Raw genomic sequence first — 15,038 nt, 5'->3', positions numbered from 1 at the left:
CATCAGGCACCAAGAAAAGATAGCACCTCCCCACAGAAGATGCAACTGTAAAGGCATAATGAATTAAATTACAAGACATACCACAACTCTATGTCTGAGCAACCCTAGCTTTGAAGGGAGAGAAGTACAATGGATGTATTCTGGGATTCAGGCAAGCGGGCAGGGATGGGATTGGAATACCTCTTACACGTGCTTTGAGCTTGTTCTCAGTGTGGACAGCTGAGCAGAAGTACACAAGGTGGGCCTAAAAGATAAAGAGTGAACCCTGACTAATAATAATAAGTATTATGATTTTTAAAGGAAATCAAGGCAATCACATTTGAGGAGCCCAATACTCTGTCTTCCTTGAGGACTTGTAAGAGACAATGTACCTTAGCTTGAGAGGTAAAGAAGGCAGAAAAGGGCATCATGGACGCAAGGCAGAGATGGAAGAGATGCAAAATGGGGCAATAGCCAGGAAGTCAAGCTGCCAGGGCCACAAATCCTGACAGAAGATTGGAAGAAGCCATGGCTTCTCTGAAGAAGCAGAAGAATTCAGAGACTGCCTCTTCACACTGGTTCACGACAGGGAGGGCCAACAGGCCTGGTGCTGGAAGCCTGCCCCAGTAGAGCAGGCAGCAGAGAGCAGAGCTGCAGGAAGGAAGCGGAACAGCTGCACTCACCACATGGACAGGGGATGCCCTGTGGTGTCAGACAGCAGCTGGAGAGGAGACAGAACAAAACCAGCTGGTTTATTCACAGACGTAAATAAAGCTCTCTAAGGACAAAATTGGAGGATGAAACATTCCACAGAATGGAAGAAAAAAAAAAAAAAGACTGAAAAGAAGTCTTTAAAACTATAGAGCCACTGACAAAAGTTACTCAGGATCATTGTATAAAATCCTGAGATTGTTCAAGTATGCTGTTTGGAGTTGCTTTCCAAGTATATTACAAAAAGAGTGTGCACAGTTACTGACCGTGGACAACTTATATTTTCAAATTACTTTTCAAGCACACAACCATGACACTGACAGTTTTCCAAAGAGTAGAAAATTTTAAGGTTCAAACTCAGAAGTCAAGGAAACCAACAATGATACGTTCAGTACTAAGGCTCCATGGAAGAGAGTCTGGTCAGAAAAGCATGTGAGGCAATGACAACATTTTTCCTGGGACCTCCTAAAAGAGAAAGCTTATAAACATGGTGTCAGGCAGAGAAGGAAGGGTACAGATCTGGTATAAGAGGTGTGAAAGGACAGAATACCCGGATCTGTACAGTCAAGAGAGCCAGCATTAGCTTGAGTGCTCTAACAGTCCGACTGAGAGGGCCCTTCTTTCTTTGTTAATGAATTGGAAAGATTTTCTGTCATGTGCATAACAGTTCCAGCTTTTTGAGCAGAAATAGAGAGCTCTGTCCCTTTGATCTGCTTTGCTGCCTATTCTAGTAAAGAAATGCAACATCATTTGCCAGAAGCTGATAAGGTCACTGTTTGAAGTTGACCTGCATCCTTTGACAGCTTTAATGCAAAGGATGCTACTGTATTTTTGCCAGAGTGAGTGGAACCAGCATCAAAGCAGGAACTAGAAACAGGTACATATTTGGCTTTCCTCACATCTTCCTATCAGCAGACTCCAGAGCTGATCAAGATGACTTCATTCAAGGCACTTCCTCAGCTGGCCTCAACTGATAAACTGCCTCCACATGCTGGATCCCTAAATCACAGAAATGTTTGACAAGGCTGCAAAGTCACTTCTTATGCTTTGCTAGAAATTCTGAATTATTGTTTGCCTCCCCTGCATAAGGAGAAGTACTAATTCTTATTACAGGTCCAAAGAACCACCACAAGATGAATCACCTAATGAATTACTCAACTATTTGATTCTCTGCAGATGGCTTCGTTTCCTACAGTAGCTCCCTACAAGCTGCTCTACTGCTTTCTCTTTGTGTCTGGCACAGTACTATAAGCCAAAGTGTAAGTCTTGATATTCCACAACAACAGAAAGAAACATCAGTAACTGGATAAACATTGCATTTCACCCTCAAGATAGCATCTACAGGGGTTTTGCTGTATACAGACTCGGACACTGTTGGAATATTTACTATGTAAAGTTAAGACAGCCACACATAGCTGTATCACCAACTTCTGTGGTCATAGACTATTCAGATCAAACATGATTCACTTACAACCAGACATGCAAAGTGCAGCTGGAATCCAAGAAGGAAACCTAGAACTTCTGTTTTGGGAGCAGCTAGGAAAAGTAGAGACTACCAAAATAGGGCCCATACTTACTGCCCACCCCAGGTTTAAACCAGCAGGTGTAACTACAAACATTCTATCTCATCCACCCTCAGCTATGCAGATTGCTTCTCGTTTGACACAGGAACAAAAGGACCAGGTTCCTTCACATGGGAACTAACTCCCAGCAGCATTAGCAGGCTCTTACTGTTTTCCACATGCCAACACAAGGGAGGCACATCATCTTTGACATGCTGCTTCGTTTCTGTTACTAGAGTTAACTCAGAATACCAATATAGACCTAACAAAAAGGCACAGTTTCTTCCATTGCCACTTCCAGGGCAGAATCTCAGAATTAAAAGGAAACCCACCGTATTGCAAGGTAACAGAAGCGAGGAAATTTAATTTCAGTATTACATTTTTCAGAGAAAAGAACAGCTAGAGAGCAGCAGGAAAAGCCAGCAAGAATTACACCAAGGAGACCTCAACCATGGCATATTCATCAAAACTCATGGGAAAAGAGTCTTACATGAGAGCAGCTGAATGACTGTGGACTTCAGGAAGCATGCACTCAAAGTCCCTGTGGAGCTGTGTTCTCCTCTAAGTTCTGCAGCCCGTATACATGATAGCAGCTCAACTATTTCTGCAACCACATAGACTGATATGGATATTTATACCCTGATTACAATGAATCATGTAACCCAAAAGTGACTGATCTCAAGGAACACTAACAAACACAAGGAAGTGAATGGCAGAAGGGCATGTGGCTTGTAAGGAACTTCTGCTTAAACAAGCAATACAACAAGGATACACCAACCCCTGTTCTAACAAGCTGCAAAATTGTATCCACTAACATCATTATGATAAACAGTAATCTTAACAGCAGCTGGAACACTACGAACAGGATTGCTATTAGCAGTTTTGATACAGAAATGTCACCTGATAATCCAATTTCTCTGACAGTGCAGGCATGCCTTCTCCCACCTGAAGCTGTGCCCCAGCACTGCCTCCACAGCTTGTCACCATGCCTCCCACCAGAGATTATATTCCTATTCCTCTCCATCCATTTGAGCTGCTCATGTGATCAACCCTTAAACTGTTCCAGTAAAAATGAGCCTGCTCAGCTTCATTCGTTTCATTTTGTTAACCAAGCTCACTCAGTGCTTCTTCCCCCATTTCACCACAAGCCGTTGAGACAGAAGATCAGTGTAGGCAGCCACTCTTCACCTGTCAAAGCTGTCAATGCAGAGGTTGCATCCGTAATGCAGCATTGGCATGTCTCGTAACACACATCTTTGCAATTAATCAAACTTCAGACTCTTTTAATAAAGCAAGATTATTCCCATGTAAATTAATTAATCTTCAGGAGAGACACTGTCTTATTTTTATCTTTATCCACCTATTTTTTCCCTGAGGTCCACAGTGCCAAGCCAGTTACATACCTCCAGATCTCTGTAAATATTTGTAAGTAAGGCCAGGGATGAAGAGAATTTGGGAATAAAGCAAAATTAATGGGCTTTTGCTGTGTTCACAAAGCTTCACAGTTTCCATTCCCACTGTCTTGGAGGCATTACTTGTCCTCCATGAACTCATTTCAAACCATGGAACTACCACTATCAGGTCTGTCCATAGTCTTTGTCCAAATATTCTGTTTTTAATCAACCCTTCTTTCCATGAGACATGAAAGCACTTGTTAGCAGCAGTATAGCAAAACAGCTTGTTTTGCTTTTTTCAGACAAGTTGGACAGTTTTCTAGTTTTGCTTCACCCTTTCCTCTGACAGATACTTTAATACACATTACTTCAAAACTGGCAGCCTTTCCCCAAGGTGTAGCGCATGCAGCCATGCCTTAGCCTTTTAAGTAGATTTTTCTCCACCCCAGTTTTTACATAAGCTGCCCTCTGGCTGGAGAACAACTGTATATTTCAGAGCATCGTTTTCCTAAGCCCACACCTTGGATGCAAACAACAAGACAGACATTCATAAGTGCAGGTGGCATCCCTGCAAATTATAATCTATGCTATGAGAAGCTTTTTATGCATTTTGTCCACACTTGTTCATCCCTCCCTCCATCGCTGTTGATAGATCCACAGGAAACTTTCCACCCTGCATGGCTGAATCCTGTCTGGGTTTTGTTCTGCAGCCCAGCATCTCCTACTGTCTCCACAACTACAATACACAAAGAGATAATTACTATCTCCCTATCACGCAAAAACCAGCAGTAATTAGAGGCATCATTTATAAGTAGGCAAAGTGGTAATGTTTGACTGTAAGTGTATTTTATGTTCAGAAATATAAGATAGACATTACTATTTCATAGAGGTTTACTTATTTTCTCCTGCTTCACCAGATGTCATTACCATAGTTCTGGTAAAAGGTTACTGGCATATATTTAATAACAGTCAGAAAGAGTAGTATTACAGATACAGCAAGGGGAGGACCGTCTGGGCTGTGTGAAGTTAGTAACATTACAGCAAGCAGTGAAAGGTTGGAAGACAGAGACACGGATAAATAACTGCAAATGCTTCAACTAGCTGTAATACCTGTCAAAAATGCACCAGAATAAAATGATACAACACAACTGATAGGAGAAGATGAAATGAAGAGACTTCAGCAAACAATGACCGACCTGAAACAGCCAGAAAGGCTCAAACAATAAAATAAAACAGGGAAATAGATGCCTAGGAGGAGGAGTGTTAGAAGCCAGAGAGCTCAAGTTGTTCACAGAAGATTTGTATTTCATAGGTTTATTTAGAAGGCAGGACAGCTGATACTGCTGCTACACTCCTGGTTCAAATGTCCCAACCAAAAGCCCATTGAAGCTAATAGCCCTCATGCTATTATAACAAGCTTTAAATCCACAGCCTTCAGGAAGAAGTGATGAAAATGGAGAAAATGACCTTCTGCACAGAGCAGAGTTCAGCTCCATATAATTTCTACATACATCTCTTCAACCCAGGTAATCCTGTGTGTGCAAGCCTAAATCAGGGTGGGATACTTGAGCCAGGATACACAGCAAGATGTAAGACCTCAGACACAAGGAATCAACATTAAAAGAAACTGCAGAGAAAGAATTACAAATGGAAAGGTGTCTGTTTTCCTTTCTCCATTCCAAATCCAATCTGTCATGCTGCAAAAGTCCCAGATTAGTCAGTAACCCAAAAAGGAATTATTTTACATGCTAAAACTATGTGGGCACAGGAAGAGAGCTTGAATGATGAGCAATTGGAAATTGTGAACAGGTGATTGCTACACTTTATGAAACAAACCTGTAACTTGTGTTTCAACTCCTGTTTCAGCAAACTCATATCACAACATCTTTACAACTGCCTTAGAAAGAGGGAAAATCTCACCCAGTTTCCTCAAAAGACAGTGGGAATGGAAACTGTGAAGCTTTGTGAACACAGCAAAAGCCCATTAATTTTGCTTTATTCCCAAATTCTCTTCATCCCTGGCCTTACTTACAAATAAAACAGAGCCTCTACATACAGAGAAATCCTAAATATTGACAGCTTGTAAAAGACTAAGTAGTGAGGATTACTATGAAATATTATTTCTTGGCTTATTTGTTTTCCAAAGCAACTTGAATTTCATTACCAGAGTAGAAGGTATCCAATATTCAAAGAAAGCTTCCAAAATAAAGCTAGGGTTGGAAGCATAGCATAAGACATTGGGAACAATCAATATTTGCAAGTGCCAGACATCTGCCAAACACTTAAGAAAAGCTACGTACATTTATGTGCAAAAGTATAAAGTCAACAGAATTCCTGAAATACACAACATTATGCACCATTTGTATGAGGTTCATTCTCGGCTTTAGGAATATGCTAAAATCAATCAAGCCCCATGGAAAAAAAGTTTATTTTTGATTTTGATCAGCTTTGCAATTCAGTTTATTGGTTGTATGAGCACACAAGATGTAATGGAGCACAGATAGGATTGAAAAACTGATCAAGACCACTTATTCCAGCATCAGTGCTGACCTGTAGCCTGTCATTACAAACCCTTGTTTTTCTTTCACAGCATTCACAGCAATGTTTCATGATTTTTCCATATTTAGTCTTTTATCACAAAATGGTAATGCCTAATTTACAGAAGTAGATCCTTTATAAAATGGATTTTCCTAAGCTGATTATTTAATATCAGCTTTGTGTTTTTTTTTTTTAATTTCACTAAACTTTTTCTGCCTTCAGATTTTACTGAAAGCACACACCATTCACATCTGCGTAGCTGACAGCATTCCTAGTCCAGACAGCCTATTACATCCGCAGGCACAGCTGAATATTCTTGATTGTCCAGAGGGAATGGGCATTTTACAGCAACAGATCTTATTCCTTTGGAACTGAGTGCTTCAGAAATTTCACACCAGTTTGACAAATAAATTATAAAGTACCTCACCAGTTTCAGCAAATTACTTCTGATTTGCATTTGTGTAGCTAAAAATATGATTCAGAGGAAAAGTCCAAAACAGGCCCAGCTTGCTTCAGTTCCCTGTTTATTCCCAGTGCTGAGTGAGTCAGCTAATGAAAAGCTTATGGGAGAGCCAGCAGCACTGGACATTTCTTGAAAGTCCACTTGGAGACAGATGCAGTACCACAAGCATTTGAGCTCTTATCTTCCCTGCTCGCATCAGTTCTAGACAGAAAAAATCCCAGACACCAGAGGATCAACTGAGTTCATGCTGACGCAGTGTCCCAGGAACCTGCTTGGGTTTCCTCGACCAGCCATGCTGCCACGTTTCCATTCTGCTGCTCAGCCCAGTTTCACTCCCAGCTCATTCCTAGCCTGCACAGGTCATGCACCTCATTTTTCACAATTATGTGCATTATACTTAAATCTCATCCTATTCATATCTGCGGATTTCTCTTGGAGGACATTCCAGAAACCAGCTATCCAAGTACAACACTAATTCAGAGGTTAACCACAGTCTTTAGATCACTAAAAACTGAGAAGATGCCAACTGTTAATGAATTAGTGACACGCATTATCATGGCTTACCTTGAAGCAAAAACCCTCTTTACACCCACGGTTTACAACAGAGAAAAAATACCTTGCTTAGCCTTTAGCACACTTTCAATTCCAACTAAAGACATTTCTTCATTGCAGACAGGTATGATGAACAAAACCAAGGAAGCAAACCATAAGAGCCTGAGAAACTTCTGTCTTGAGTTTGAGTCAATGCAAACAGAGAAGGAGTGCAGCATTACTCAGTAGGCCACCATCTTTCATCTATACAGAAAGTCCATTAAATTCATAAACTAAAACACTGAAAATCACTGTATCTAATGAATACCATAAAAGAAGCTGCATTGGGCAGTGGTAAGACCCACACAGAATCAATCTCATGTAGATCGTTCCCATACTTTGCTGTGTGGGACAAAGAAACAGTGAAAAACTGCACTCCTGCCTTTTCTTTTTCTCCATGTCTCTCAACCCAGAAGTTTTCATAATTCTTACATGCTCATTCACCACCCGCTTCTTGTCACCACCACAAAACCCAATAGCTATAGCTGCGGCTACATTCCCCACCTGCTTTTGTGAGAATCCCTGCTTGCAACCAGTTCCTCTCATGCTCATTAACTCTCCCCCACACAGGTCATTTTCATCATGTGTATATTTAGTTGGTAGCACAATAAGGTCTTGGTTCAGGAGCACAGCTTCTAGGGACATCAGTAATATGCATTCATTAATATGTTGCATTATAAAAAAACAATCACATACCCAATGAGACTGTGTTTAGTAATCCTAATATGACTATACAGAAAAGTATTTACAATGAGGGATAGGGAGGACGATGGCCATAGAGTGCAACAGCAGTGACATGAACCAGGGAGAACTGCTACATAAGTAAGAAACAAAAAGATTAAGAAAGCTCTGGAAAGCCAGCAATTAACAATAAAAGGTACTATAAAGCTGTGAGGAGCCTACAGACACTAGACCAAAACATCTAAGCTTCTTGTTCTTGTGCTATGAAATAAGAGAGCAGTCAGAAAGAGTGAAGGGCCAGCAATTTAAACCTAAAAATAAAATCCCCTGGAATTTTGTGCCAGCAGAGGCTAAGACTGAAGCAGGTTTCAAAAGATGATGGGGGCAGTGATATCATCTTACAAGAACAGAGAAGTTTCAGTAGAAGAAACAAGACTGAAATGATTGCAAGCTCCTTTACAGGGGACCATTAGCTCAATTTCAAGCCACCCATTTCATTCTTACCCGCAGCAGGCTTCGTTCTTCCCTCTGAAGCAAAGGTCTCTGATGCTTAGCGGGACTAGGAACAGGCTGGGCAGAAATGGGATCCAGCTCAGCAGTTCCCATGATCCATGAGCTGTATGCCTCTGCCCCAGAGAATCCATGACAACATTTTGTCCCAAACTGGGATTACACATAATCCTCTGACTCAGAAAACCCCTTCACTACTGGCACTGTTGAGATGTGCTGTGATCAAACAGGCTTCCTTCAGCATCCTCTCTGGGGACTCCCTGGTTAAATGGGCAGTGGGTGCTATGGGAGAACCCAAAGTGCTCCTTCTCATTGATCCACTGCCCTGCACCCTGCCATCGCCCACTGCACACACCAGAAGGAAACAGGAATAAATAAAAGCAGAGAGAGATGGAGAAAACAAACACACAGTTCCGAAATGATCACCTCCAGACAAAAGCCTCTCCATTTCTCTGATTCCCATCTGTACAAATTAGCTTGCACATGCATTGGCAAGCACTGGCTTTCCAAAACAAAGCAATAGCAGCAAGAGCTGTACATGTTCAGGACTATTTTAGTTGGTCATTTTCGTTAGTAGGACTCCGGGGAACTTTTATTTTTCCAGTTCTTTGAAAAGCTATCCATCATCTCACTGCCCAGACTACGTCCAGTCTGCCTGCAAGCCTGGCCAATTGTCTGTACAGGATCCAGATGCTTTTTTTCCCATTGCTCAGTGTTTTACCTGGGCTGCTCTTCTGTTCACAAAATGCTTCCAGCTGACATCGTTTGTGTACCGCCATGCAGAGCTACCATCATGGCTACACACAGTACAGACAGATACTTAAAAAGCTACCAGACTCTTACATGGGAACCACTCAGCCAATGCTTTGCCCTATGTGTTCCTATTCCTAGAAGCAGAATACTACAGTTTTAGTATTTATCACAGCCTTCCTTTCTGATCCATGGTGTTGCCTTGCTACAGCTCTTTCACTGTGTTTAAAATTGAAAACAGTAAAATTCATTTTGTCAGATTTGCCAGGTAAGTCAGAGCTACTATATTTTCTTTTAATATCTTCATTTGCAATTTCCTGATTGCTTCCTCATCAAAGGAATGTAGTTAATACAGTGTATGTTAATTGAGTACATCTTTCTTTATTAGAAAAAAAAATTAGATTACTTTAGTTGAAAATGCAACAAACAATGCTAGACTATGGTTCAGCTTTTGGAAGGACTGAAGCATTTCTACCAGCTACCTGAGTTTGTGCAGAAAGTTTAAAGGTGCAGAAAGTTCAAGTGGTTATGAATGAAAAGCTCTTCTTCCCAGGAACACTGAACACTTAAATACTCAGATTAAACAGTAGTGGGATGTTTTTGTAGACTTAAAAAAAAATAAAAAAAATCTAGAAAGCTTGCCTAAATGTTTGCTATTCCTTTTTCATATTCGTGCAAGGAAATGACAAGCAACGGCTCTTAACCAGTATCTGTTCTGTACCTAGACACATCTGATTACACATTCTGTTGGCACTGCTAAAGCATGGAAGTCTCTCCTTCTGAAGACAAAAATGTACTTCAGAAAATGAATGAAGAAAAAATGAAGACAAACTACCCTGCCCATCTTACAGCCTACAAAGTCATCAGCCCAAACCACTGCAGGCCTCACATCCTTCTCCTCAGAAAGGATTCCCACATTCTCCTAAGGAGCAGACTGGGTATAATAACGCATGTTGTGCTGCTCACCTGTTCCCTATTTCTTTCCTTCTCTGGGGACCTTTCCTCTCCTGGTATCTTCAACAAGACATACCGAGACGCATGCACTGTCAGTCCCTGAAACAGGGTAATTAAACATCACAGGACCAATTTATAGGCAAAACAGCCAAGGAATGGAGCTGTGAAGCAGTCAAATATATCTGAATCAGATGAGAGGAAAATTCCAAAGCAGCTCAACACTGGGTCCCTGGTGTCAGGATGATCACTCTGAGCTAGGTCAGAGCTGGATTGCTCACAGGAAAAAAACAAACAACTTGGGGATAAAGTCACAAGACAGCCACCAGGAGCTACCTTGGACACACAGCGCAGATCAGGGCAGGCTTTTCAGGCAGCCAGACATTCCTGTATTTTGGGGAGATAAGCCTAGCTAGAACAAGAACGCTGGGTCATGCATTGAACCCTAAGGAAAGTAAATCAGTCCTTAATTTTTTTCTTAATATCAGTGCTAGGGACCCTGAAGACACAGAGGGATACACTGCTTCTGTCCACGGGGAAGAATGTTGCTGCATGTCAAGATGGGGCCAACCTACAATTACCTGTGCCTGCTGTTGAACCCTGCAGATCCTAGGGTGCTTGTAGCCTTCCTTTCCACAATCCTGTCATGCTCTAAAGGCCTTTGCTGTAGGAGCCAATAAAGAAGCTGCAACTTATCTAGATTCTGTTTGCTTTACATGGGCCTCACAAAATTTTAAACCCCATTAACCAAGAACTGCTCAGAAATGACAGGATTGTGTGCAGCCTACTTTTTTTGCAATGGGATTCTTGGGATTTGTGGGTCTCACAGTTCAGCACAGACTCACCAAGCCACAGCAAACAGTTACACAGTGTAACAGACTCCAGAACGGTAGATTTAGCAAGCTAAAACCTTTAGAAAACTGACATAATCTGTATCAAGGTTTAAAGGAAATGAGATGTTACAAAGCCCTTCCATAGGTTTCATAGCCTTGGCCTTCTGCACATAATGAACCCAGTGGGAATGCAGACACAATGTCCTCCTCACGCTGACTGAGCCAGATAATAAGGCAGTACTTCTGTGAAACTACATAGAATATGAACCAACTACTGTTTTCTTATCAGAAACTTCTGTCAGCTGCTGAATTTCCCGAGGATTCCCACTTGCACTTTGCAAGTGGCCCATGGATAACTGGGCTTTCCTCCAGCTCCCGGCACACCAGGGACCAGACCTCTGCTCAGCAGATTCACATGCCAAACCTCAGCTGCATAAAAAACACAGCAGGAGGAGGTGCATGGAAACAAAAGGATATCTTAGAAAATGCTGTCAAGCGGACTGGTTAAGAACATGGAGTATTTGCTTGCGGAGCGCCATTTGAACCTGTTCTGCAGTTCTGCGACACACGTGATAAAGAACAAGTCAGGCCACAAAAACATCTACAGGCTGACATGATTTGGGCATGATTTGCCCAAATTTTGCCTCATTTTCCAAGTCTTTGAGGCCTGAGCCTGGAAAATGCTGGGTGCTCCCAGCTGCAACTGATATAGAGTACAAAATGCATTTAAACGTAACTTCATACACCAGTTACCTAGGTATAACACAGAATCTAGACAGGTTCCAGACTCCATAAATATAGTACTGCACACAAGAGCATACTCTGTTGTTTTACTCAGCTGTGGATTTAGAGCATCCCAGCAAGTAAGCTGTAAAGTTGTGAGTCCTGTTTACTCATGTCTTAAGAAGAGATGACATGGAAAAACAATGCAGAGAGCCCAGAGGGGAGGGTCATGTCCAGTCTGGAGATAACAGACAAATCCTTTGGGCATCTTTCTCATTCTTCTGAAATTACTGCTCTCAAAATATTTTGCACAGCTGCAGGTTAGGAGCATAATTTTAATCCCTCCCTCAATCATTAATTCATTCTGTTCTGTCTTCCGCTCATTCTCAGGCATTTTGCCCTAGTACCTCAATGTCAATAATGCAATTAGCACAACAGCCAAGAGCTAGGGTCTTTCTGTAGCATTATCTCTGTGTATGTGCAGAAAAAAGCAGGTCTTGCCACAGTATTAAAACCAGACCTAACAGCAGGTGGGAAGACACAGGAAAGAGATAATAAAAATAGAGACACTCGTAACTCTTCTCCAATCACAAACAGCAATCACAGCTCACCACCTGCTCTTAATGCTCTTTTTCAGTGGAGCAAGTCATCAGAGCAGTTTGCAGATGAATACTATCAGTTGTTTAGTTAAGGCAGCCATGGTGATTACAGGTCTAGAGAGATTACTATGGAAAGAAAGCAGAGGACATACATGTGGACCAAGCAATCAAGTGGAGGAAGCTAAATGCTTTGAGGGGGTTGCAGAAAAGAATTAGAATGTGTAAGAGGTGAAAAAAATAGGAAAAATTAATCAAAAGAGAATGGAAGGCTGAATGTCAGGCAAACCACAAAGGTTTATCTCTTCCCATCCCTGGCAGAGATGGCCAATGGAAATGGTAAAATAAACTCCCTAATTAGAATAGGAAAAAAAAAAAAAAAAAAGGGCTTATAGATAAGCCATTTATGCAGCAGCAGAAAGACCAAGAGGTTTCCAGTTTTGATCCTAGATGAATGATTAAACACCTGGTCATTTTCAATATAAGAGGTACAAGCACAATCCCAACATATGAATCAAAATCCTGTGAAGGCATAAACTGAACCTGGTTAGGTGCCCATTCACAGTGGATATAGCTCTCCCATGTACATTCTCTGCTTGAGAACAGACCTGTCTCCTCCTTTCAAGCCATTGAGTTTTTATTTTCATTATTATTTAGCAAGAGGGAACTATATAGCTAGCTAGCTTTCTTTAGAAATTGCAACATAGAAATATTTCTGGAAAACCTATAAGGTTCAAAAAGGCATCTTTCTGTTATGTTCATTGGAAAACCACCACCACATCACCTTGAAATTCATTTGCTCATTCACAAGCATATTGCCAAGCTATTATTCAGAAACTGGGAAATGTTTGTTAGGTGGAAAGTATGTCAAACAATTGCAACAATTTTTGTTTTCAGTAGTTAATAGCACACAAAACATAATCTGAAATAAAAACTGTTTATAAGGTTTCCTGCCCCATTCTCCTTTTCAACTGCTGGCATTGATGAAGAGCCAAAAACCATTTATAGGTTTAATAACAGACATAAAAACAATTTAAAACAAGTTGCTGTCAGGATGAAACCAGGAAGTGGTCATGGGATGCAGAAAGAGGAATGGGAGCAGGATTTTTCTTGCTTCTTCCCACTTCACCCTGCCCTACATAGCCTACACAGACAGTGTCCCAGGGAGCTCTGCCCTACAACAGAAGTGATGCTACATCTGTTCCACCCATCTCACTGCTCAGCACATTTTCCTTGTATTTGAAAACCTTCCTACAAGGCCTTAGCATCCTTACACCATGAAAGGAGAAGATTTCGTACTCCTGGTACATACAGGCCCAGCATACACAGCCGCTCAGAGCTATACTTGAGCATTAAGCTGCTGAGCTTAAACACGTGGCCTTATTTTCCCCTGGCTTTAAAGGGTGAGTAGCTTTTGTTTGAGCTCATCTAAAATTAATCAAGATGTAGGCATTACATGGATACAACTCCCTCTTCCTGAAGCCATCTGCAGAATGACATTAGGAATGGCAAATTAGCTACTGATAAACCATCTAATTTGCATTCTGGGCTACTGCAGACAAGGAACTCTCTTGGGTTACAGGTAAGACCCGGCACTTCTTTTTATTTCTAACATTTCTAACATTTCTAACATCAGGTCAAGAGAAATGCAAACCAACAACACCCAGTAAAGAATACTGAAGAGATCTGTGTAGAAATAAGCTAGCCTGAAATCATAAGCCATTTGAATACACAAACACTTTATAGAGCATATTCCAGCCATCGGTAAATGATTAAATTAAGCATGCATTAAGTCAGGTCTTTAAACAAAATAAAACAGAAAAAAAAGAGCAAGTACTAATTGTAATTACATACTTCAACAGAAGTATAGGCTTTTCATCAATGCAGCCCTTCTGACTCCTCCTGCCATCCAGCAAGCCCAGAATTTTCTGCCTTGCATTACTGCTGCCTCTCCCACCAAGCTCTCTGGGAAGAAAACACTCAGCGGTATGCAATGCCTTTATCTACATGAGATATGATGGGAAACAATCCGGTTGCCGGCATTTCATTTTGACCGGCTCCTCTAAATTCTGTAATGTCCTGGTTCCAGAATCACCATATCTAACTGCCTTCATTGTAGATTTGCCACTGAGGTTTCTTTGTCAGGGCAACACCAAACTAGTCTGCCCTAAGTCTATAATATTCTAACCAAAAGGCAAAAACACTGAGATTGTAATAGAAAGAACTCATTCTTCTCTTTACAAGCACTCTTTGCATGCAATATCATGCACTCCTTTTCATTATTCCTTCTATTAAGTATCCGTCATGCACTTTTTAATGAGTTGTTTCATCCATATGGTATGTATGCAAGATCAAGTTGTTAGAAGTGCCATGCATTTAGTTCATGCTATGTATCTTTCAAGATTATATTTAGTCATCTCCCTGTCTGCACATACTCCTCCATAAAGTATTACTGCAGTCTTGTATATACTGTTAAACTGTTCATAGATCTACTGATATTCTAATCAGTAATCTCTGCAAGATAGGATATTTTAATTCATCATCTATGCCATGTGAGCATACAGCTACAAAAACAGATTTAATATTTTCCAAACCCATGCAGCTGTTCTTTATCCCACCTTGCAGAGATGCGGTGGTAGTAGCTGACACTGCTCTCAGTCATTCAATTAAAGACTATAACTCCATGTCACTCTAGGCACACACATTTTCTCTTTCTTTTCTCACTTAGAGCCCAGTCCTGATTTAATTACATTTAA

General features: G+C 41.1%; 1 protein-coding gene across 25 annotated transcripts in view; it reads right to left on the bottom strand.

The window, feature by feature from the left end:
• Nucleotides 1–15,038, bottom strand: part of HTR2C (5-hydroxytryptamine receptor 2C) — a 333,447-nt gene that overhangs the window by 170,449 nt on the left and 147,960 nt on the right. The window contains exon 1 of one of the 25 annotated variants that reach the window (XM_013096714.5): nucleotides 14,137–14,237. The exons of 22 other annotated variants lie outside the window; for them this stretch is intronic. The gene's annotated coding sequence lies outside the window, so the exon portion shown is untranslated. Of the gene's footprint in view, nucleotides 1–2,742; nucleotides 2,859–14,136; nucleotides 14,238–15,038 lie in introns of those variants that run through there. 2 more of the 25 variants (XM_072042906.1, XM_038184428.2) reach the window with 2 other exon arrangements.

This window comes from Anas platyrhynchos, chromosome 10 (genome assembly GCF_047663525.1).
Source record: "Anas platyrhynchos isolate ZD024472 breed Pekin duck chromosome 10, IASCAAS_PekinDuck_T2T, whole genome shotgun sequence".
NCBI classification, from domain to species: domain Eukaryota; kingdom Metazoa; phylum Chordata; class Aves; order Anseriformes; family Anatidae; genus Anas; species Anas platyrhynchos.
The sequence above is the reverse complement of the archived record's forward strand: the minus strand, read 5'-3'. Positions and strand labels throughout refer to the sequence as shown.